This window comes from Salvelinus sp. IW2-2015, unplaced genomic scaffold, assembly GCF_002910315.2.
Source record: "Salvelinus sp. IW2-2015 unplaced genomic scaffold, ASM291031v2 Un_scaffold1595, whole genome shotgun sequence".
NCBI lineage: Eukaryota > Metazoa > Chordata > Actinopteri > Salmoniformes > Salmonidae > Salvelinus > Salvelinus sp. IW2-2015.
In genome coordinates, this window is record NW_019943018.1 from 95,888 (window position 1) to 104,536 (window position 8,649).

At 40.1% G+C, this 8,649-nt stretch overlaps 1 pseudogene; it reads left to right on the forward strand.

Moving 5' to 3' along the window:
• Positions 1-5,674: 5,674 nt before the first annotated feature.
• The window catches only part of LOC112071364 (prepronociceptin-like), a 31,427-nt pseudogene continuing 28,452 nt past the window's right edge, over positions 5,675-8,649 (forward strand).

An 8,649-nucleotide genomic window follows, 5' to 3' on the forward strand; every position in this document is an offset into this window, starting at 1 on the left:
CTTATCCTCTGCAGCAGAGGTAACTCTGGGTCTTCCTTTCCTGCCAGTTTCATCATAGCGCTTGATGGTTTTTGAGACTGCACTTGAAGAAACTTTCAAAGTTCTTGAAATTTTCCAGATTGACTGACCTTCATGTCTTAAAATAATGATGGACTGTCGTTTCTATTTGCTTATTTGAGCTGTTCTTGCCATAATATGGACTTGGTCTTTTACCAAACAGGGCTACCTTCTGTAAACCACCCCTACCTTGATACAACACAACAGATTGGCTCAAACACATGTTGAAGATAAGAAATTCCACAAATTAACTTTTAACATGGCACACCTGTTAATTGAAATGCATTCCAGGTGACTAACTCATGAAGCTGGTTGAGAGAATACCAAGAGTGTGCAAAGCTGTCATCAATATAAAGGGTGGCTACTTTGAAGAATCTCAAATAGAAAATATATTTTGATTTGTTTAATACTTTTTTGGTTACTACATGATTCCATATGTGTTATTTCATAGTTGTGATGTCTTCACTATTATTCTACAATGTAGAAAATAGTAAAAATAAAGAAAAGCCTGGAATGAGTAGATGTGTCCAAACTTTTGACAGGTACTGTGTGTGTGTGTCTGTGTGTGTGTGTGTGTGTGTGTGTGTGTGTGTGTGTGTGTGTGTTGTGTGTGTGTGTGTGTGTGTGCGTGCGTGCGTGCGTGGTGCGTGCGTGCGTGCGGTAGATAGGAGGATGCTAAGATGTAATGACCTCCAATAGAGTTACGGTTTAATCACCTTTCTGTTTTCTAACTGAATGGTGCTTCTGTGAGGTCGGTGTTCGTTGCTAATTATCAACACGGCTCTTGTAATTATCTCTAATTGGGGTCAAAGCCTCTCGTTTAGTTGCAAAGTCTGTGTGTCAGCATGTCACAGAGAGAGAGAGAGAGAGAGAGAGAGACATTCTCCACAGTGTTTTAGTTCTATCTCCGTTTAATAAATAGTAGACTCTTTCATGAATCATTATTTGTTTGTGGACTGGAGCCGAGCTCTTATTGAAGTCCACAGCGTTCTTTTCTATCCCCCCCCCACCCACCCCCACCACCCTTATCTTTTAAAGCTTAGCAAACAGGAAAGAGAATGACATATCGATACATCTGTCTCCTGGGCTGACCCATGTTCAGTCCACAGTCAGTTTCTTCATGCCTTTTATTGTATCAACAAGGAGCTATTCAAAGGAAAATATGTTGGGAGCTGGTACACCTGTGATTGTGTGTGTGTTTTTTTGTGTGATTGTTTGTGCGTGTGGTAGATGTAAGACAGACTGGAAGTGACGGTGAGGGTGGGGGCGGGGGCGGGGGCGGGCTGGGTTGAGGAAGGTGATATGACATTGGGAAAGCTCGCTGAGTTTAATGCGTCCATCATAAAGGTGAACAGACCGTAGGGTTAGGCCACTCTGTTGAATATCTTTGTAATTTGTCATTGGATTCCTATCTAAAAGTTTCATACTACTGCATTTTTTTTGTGTATGTACTATTTCCGTAGGACTTTATGTATTACTGTGTGACGTCAGGGGTTGTTATGAGGTTTAAGACGTTGTTATGAGGTGAATTAGAACGCAGTGTTCATTCTCACCGCCGCAACGTGCCTCTAGGGGATACATATCCACTGACATAGATGATTAGATAGTGTAGTCTATGGGGTTTTTGTGTTATTGGGTTGGATGTTACCAATTACACATTGACTGTTTGCTTATTTGTCTTTGTATCCTTCATAATTCTAATTTAGCAAAGATTCATAAGATCAAACTGGGTATGAAAATATGATTTTGACCATGACATAACACCGGTAAAGAATGTATTTTTGGTGCTTATCCGTAAATATATATATATTTTAAATGCTAGTCAATGTGGCTAATAATCGTACTTAGGATTTGTGCCCGATTTCTCTCTCTCTCTTTTTCTCTCTTTCTTTCTCTCTGTCTATATACAGTTGAAGTCGGAAGTTTACATACACTTAGGTCGGAGTCATTAAAACTCGTTTTTCAAACACTCTACAAATTTGTTGTTAATAAACTATAGTTTTGGCAAGTCGGTTAGGACATCTACTTTGTGCATGACACAAGTCATTTTTCCAACAATTGTTTACAGACAGATTATTTCACTCATAATTCACTGTATCACAATTCCAGTGGGTCAGAAGTTTACATACACTAAGTTGACTGTGCCTTTAAACAGCTTGGAAAATCCCAGAAAATTATGTCATGGCTTTAGAAGCTTCTGATAGCCTAAGTAACATAACTTGAGTCAATTTGAGGTGTACCTGTGGATGTATTCCAAGGCCTACCTTCAAACTCAGTGCCTCTTTGCTTGACATCATGGGAAAATCAGAAGAAATCAGCCAAGACCCCAGAAAAAAATGGTAGACCTCCACAAGTCTGGTTCATCCTTGGGAGCAATTTCCAAACGCCTGAAGGTATCACGTTCATCTGTACAAACAATAGTACGCAAGTATAAACACCATGGGACCACGCAGCCGTTATACCGCTCAGGAAGGAGACTCGTTTTGTCTCCTAGAGATGAACGTACTTTGGTGCGGAAAGTGCAAATCAATCCCAGAACAACAGCAAAGGACCTTGTGAAGATGCTGGAGGAAACAGGTAAAAAAGTATCTATATCCACAGTAAAACAAGTCCTATATCAACATAACCTGAAAGGCCGCTCAGCAAGGAAGAAGCCATTGCTCCAAAACTGACATTAAAAAGCCAGACTATGGTTTGCAACAAAGATCGTTCTTTTTGGAGAAATGTCCTCTGGTCTGATGAACAAAAATATAACTGTTTGGCCATAATGACCATTGTTATGTTTGGAGGAAAAAGGGGGAGGCTTGCAAGCCGACGAACACCATCCCAAACGTGAAGCACGGGGGTGGCAGCATCATGTTGTGGGGGTGCTTTGCTGCAAGAGGGACTGGTGCACTTCACAAAACAGATGGCATCATGAGGGAGGAAAATTATGTGGATATATTGAAGCAACATCTCAAGACATCAGTCAGGAAGTTAAAGCTTGGTCGCAAATGGGTCTTCCAAATGGGCAATGACCCCAAGCATATTTCCAAAGTTGTGGCAAAATGGCTTAAGAACGACAAAGTTAAGGTATTGGAGTGGCCATCACAAAGCCCTGACCTCAATCCTATAGAAAGTTTGTGGGCAGAACTGAAGAAGCGTGTGCGAACAAGGAGGCCTACAAACCTGACTCAGTTACACCAGCTCTTTCAGGAGGAATGGGCCAAAATTCACCGAACTTATTGTGGGAAGCTTGTGGAAGGCTACCCGAATTGTTTGACCCAAGTTAAACAATCTAAAGGCAATGTTACCAAATACTAATTGAGTGTATGTAAACTTCTGACCCACTGGGAATGTGATGAAAGAAATAAAAGCTGAAATAAATAATTCTCTCTACTATTATTCTGACATTTCACATTCTTAAAATAAAGTGGTGATCCTTACTAACCTAAAACAGGGGATTTTTACTAGGATTAAATGTCAGGAACTGTGAAAAACTGAGTTTAAATGTATTTGGCTAAGGTGTATGTAAACTTCTGACTTCAACTGTATCTATCTATCTCGCTCTCTCTCAGAGATAGAAGAGAGCAGAGATAGCAGAGAGCAGAGATATTGATAGAAGAGAGCAGATATAGTACAGAGAAAATATTGTAAAGAGCAGAGATAGCAGAGAGCAGAGATACTGATAGAAGAGATAGCAGAGAGTAGACATATCAGAGAGCAGAGATATTGATAGAAGAGATATCAGAGAGCAGAGATACTGATAGAAGAGAGCAGATATAGTACAGAGAAAAGATTGTAAAGAGCAGAGATACCAGAGAGCAGAGATACCAGAGAGCAGAGATAGCAGATAGCAGAGATAGTAGAGCACATAGATTGTAAAGAGCAGAGATAGCAGATATATGAGAGTGCAGAGATAGCAAATAGCAGAGATTAAAAATAGCAGAGAGAGCGAGAGATCAGAGATAGCAGATATAGTAGAGATAGCAGAAGGCAAAGATAGTAGAGAGCAATGGTAGCAGAGATAATAGTGAGTATAGATAGTAGAGATTAGAGATAGCAGAGTAGAGATAGTAGAGAGCCGAGAGAGCAGCTGTAGCAGAAATAGCAGAAAGATCAGTGATAGTTTCTTGAATAGATAGCATATCTAGCAGAGATAGCAGAGAGTAGAGAGCAAAGATAGTAGAGAGCAGATAGCAGAGATAGCAGAGAGCAGAGATAGTATAGATAGTAGAGATAGCTGAGATAGTATAGAGCAGAGATAGCAGAGAGTGGAGATATCAGAGATAGCACGGAGCTGAGATAGCAGAGAGCACAGATAGCAGAGAGGAGAGATAGTAGAGAGCAGAGATAGCATATAGCAGAGATGACATAGGTAGCAGAGAGCAGAGATATTAGAGAGTAGAGATAGTAGAGAACAGAGATTGCAGATATGACAGAGGGCATAGATAGTAGTGTGCAGAGATAGCAGAGATAGTAGAATGCAGAGATAGCAGAGAGCATATACTGTATATAGATAGCAGAGAGCATATATAGCAGAGAGCAGAGATGGCAGAAAGTAGAGATAGCATGAGATAGCAAAGAAAGAGATAACAGAGAGCAGAGATAGCAGAGGAGAGATAGCAGAAATAGCAGAGAGCTGAGATAGTAGAGAGCAAAGATAGCAGAGATAGCAGAGAGCAGATATATTAGAGAAAGCAGTGGTCTCCAAAACTAATGTTTCCACTACGCTGGCTCTTATCTGAGCTGTCCCAGAGCTACCCCAAGTGTGTGTGTGTGTGTGTGTGTGTGTGTGTGTGTGTGTGTGTGTGTGTGTGTGTGTGTGTGTGTGTGTGTGTGTGTGTGTGTGTGTGTCAGGTTGGTAGACACACAGAAACTTGACCCTTCACAAGTTCTTCAGGACCAGTCTCCACTAGGGATGCAAAATTCCAGTATCTTTCCCAAAATTCTCAGCTCCCTTGGATTTTTACCATCATTTTGCAACCCTGGTCTCCACAAAATGTGATTTTCAAACTTTATACAATAGTAGCTTCTGTAATTAAAAAAGGCCTAATGATTCAAACGTTCATCATCATAACAACAGCTTCTCTGCTCTTCTCCCCTCCCATCTGGTGAGGTGAGTTGAGGTGAGTTGAGTAGAGGAGGAGAGTTGAAATGTCTCTGGTTTTCTGGCTCTGCATTGTCTCTGTCTAGGAAAGCATTAAGGATATATATTTTAAATCAGGACCAAGTCTATTGATCACTGATCGATTGTATTGATGTTGTACTTTCTAACTTGCATCTTCAGAATATATTTTACTTTGTTTGGCCTTAGATTGTGGTTTTAGTAGTTATGGAAACAATATACATACAGTCTGTAGATGCAGTATATATTTTTTTATATCCCATTATTTTGTTTCTAGAGGACTAGAGATAGAAGTAAGTGACTTAGGCCATGCCTCATGAATTGCGTCAGCGTTGATCACCGAATGAGTGTATGGGTAGCTCCACTTTGTGCGTAACAGGGTATACCCCCACCTCCCTCTCTCCCTCCCCGCCGCGGGCTATGTGAATGGTGAGTGAGGGGAAGGCGAGCGGGGTGGGTAGTTGTGCTAGGCGAAAAAGGGGGTGTGTCGCTATAAGAAGCCAAAAGAGACCAATGCAGTCTGTTGGTTCAGTCAAACTCTCCAAGCGCTAATAAGGATAAGACCTAACTACTGTCTACCACTCTGCATCTACAAGAGACTGAGATAAGGTTTTCTAAGGTAAGTGAGAGACTTCTCAGCTAGCACATAACGTTCTGAGATCCATGTTTCTTAGATATTGGTGAGAGTGTGGTTGTCCTATGGTTATTTTTTGTATACAACCTTCCCGACAATGTTCCTGGAATGGTGCGGGATAGTTGCTTGGCTTTGGAACATTCTCAGCGAATTTAAGGAATTTAACAAAATAATGTTATTTTCCTGATATTTCATTACTTCAACAGTGTTTGTTTTTTGTTTTTTTCTAAAAGTTCAAACAGGGTTACATTCTAGGAACGTTCTTCGACTGGTTTGACATCGGGAATGTTCTCAAATAGTTTGGAAAAATGTTAAGAAACAACTATCTTCTGTGGGAATTTCAAAACTTCAGCGTAATTGAATTTTGTAGAACCATTAAATAAAACCACGAGAAAACCTGTATGAAACGTTATGTTAAAGTACTGAAATTCCCACAGAAGAATGTCAAACCAATTGGAGAATATTCCTAGAACGTTACGATAATGTTTGAACTTTTAGGAAACGTTTTGTTAAAGTAATAAAATACCAAGAAAATATCGTTATTTTGTCAAGTTCCTTAAATGTGCTGAGGATGTTCCAAAAAACCAAGCATCATTCCCAGAAAGTTGTGGCAAGGTTGTATGCAAAATAGCCAGAGGACAACCACACGCTCACCAATCTCTAAGACTGTTAATATCAGTGTAACGCCTTACCTGGAATTACCCTGAGCACTTAATCATGATGGTGATGATGGTGATAGTAGTAATGAATGTGCGTAATCTCTTTTACGGATCGGGAGAGAGAAAACTCTAATATAGATTGAACTAAATGATTAATAAGCTAAGTAACGGCTGGCTAGAGTTGATCAAAAGTTTGAACAATTTGCACAAAATGTTACGTTTATACTAACGCAACAGTCATGTTTCTAGTTGGTTTATTAGGTCAAATAGTAACTATAAATCCACATAGAAATCCATATCCGCCAATAGGAATCTGGTCAAAAGTAGTACCGTTTGTAGGCTATTAGGGTGATATTGTGAGTGTGTAATGTGCCCAATCAATGATGTAAGCGTGCAGAATTGATTTGGTCACCATAAGCCATTACAGAAGGTAAACGCTAGCTTTAATAAGTTACAACTAGCAGTGTCATTACCGGATTTAGATTCATAAACCACTTACAGTAAGTGAATGAATTATGTGAATGAATTATGAATGAATTGAATGAATTATGTTCATTTTTCACCCCCGTCATCAATACTAATCCGTGAGTAGTGCTTGTAGTGTTTTAAATGACATGCACTGGACCACGTACTTTACGAAGTTGGTAACAAGTGATCCCAGAATGACGTACACATTTTAAGTAGTGTTTAAGTAGTGTTTAATGTAGTGTTTATGTAGTGTTTTATGTAGTGTTTATCAATCAATCAAGTTTATTTTATATAGCCCTTCGTACATCAGCTAATATCTCGAAGTGCTGTACAGAAACCCAGCCTAAAACCCCAAACAGCAAGCAATGCAGGTGTAGAAGCACGGTGGCTAGGAAAAACTCCCTAGAAAGGCCAAAACCTAGGAAGAAACCTAGAGAGGAACCAGGCTATGAGCGGGTGGCCAGTCCTCTTCTGGCTGTGCGGGTGGAGATTATAACAGAAACTTTCCAAGATAGTAGGTAGTAGTGTTTAAGTAGTGTTAAGTAGTGTTTAAGTAGTGTTTAAGTAGTGTTTATATGTAGTGTTTATGTGTGTTTATATGTAGTGTTTTATGTAGTGTTTCTGTAGTGTTAAGTAGGTTTGAGTTTTTATGGTGTAGTTAGTTTTCTATGTGTGTTATTAGTGTTTAAGTGGTGTTATGTGTTAAGTGTGTTTAAGTCGTTAGGTGTTTTAGGTAAAACTGTGCAGTGCATGGTTTATGCCTATAGCCTAGGTTTAAAGTTAGATACTCTTAACGTGGTGATTGTAAGCTAGTCTAAAGAGGGGTTTACTTAAGGTAACTACTCGTAAAGAGGCTGATTAATGTAGTCCTATCTCTCAGGTACCTAGGTTAACTAGTATGACGTCTAACAGAGGGTTAATTAAGTACAGCTAGTCTCTATAAGAGGGTTTATTAAGGTACTAGCTCTAACAGAGGGGTTTATTAGGTACCTAGCTCTAACAGAGGGGTTTTTAAGGTAAACTAGCTCTAACAGAGGGGTTATTTAAGGTAACTAGCTCCCCAGAGGGGATTATTACGAGTAACTACGCCTAACGAGGGGTTTATTACGGTAAAACTAGCTCGAACAGAGGGTTATTAAGGTAACTAGCTTACAGTTATAAGACAGCTCTACGGGGTTATAGAATTAACAGGTTAATCCTAGCTCTAACAGAGGGGTTATGTAAGGTACTAGCTCTAACAGAGGGGTTATTACGGTAACGATCGTTGATGGAGCGGTGGCTCACTACAACAGGGGGTTTCATGTCTACAGCTGGGGTAACCGGGTAGCGTCTAAGAATTGACAGAGGGGTTACTTAGGGTACCGTTAAAGGAGCTAGTTACAGGAGGGGTTATTAAGGTAACAGCTATAACTAGGGGGGTACGAGCAGGCTTCGGTTAGTTAAATGTTATAGCGCTAGGCCCATCTAACACAGGGGATTATTAACTTCACCGTAAACGTAGGTCTACCCAGAAAGCGGGGTTATTAAGGTAACTAGCTCTAGCATAAACACGACAGAACGGGTTATTTAAAGGTAACTAGTCTAAACAGAACGGGTTACTTCAGGAGTATACAATTTTATAGAGCTCATTCGGGTTTTACACTAATAGAAGGCGACCCGGCCACGAGATAAGCAGTGGCGCGGGTTAAATCTCGTGTAAAGCTGTAAAGGCCTCTATAAACAGT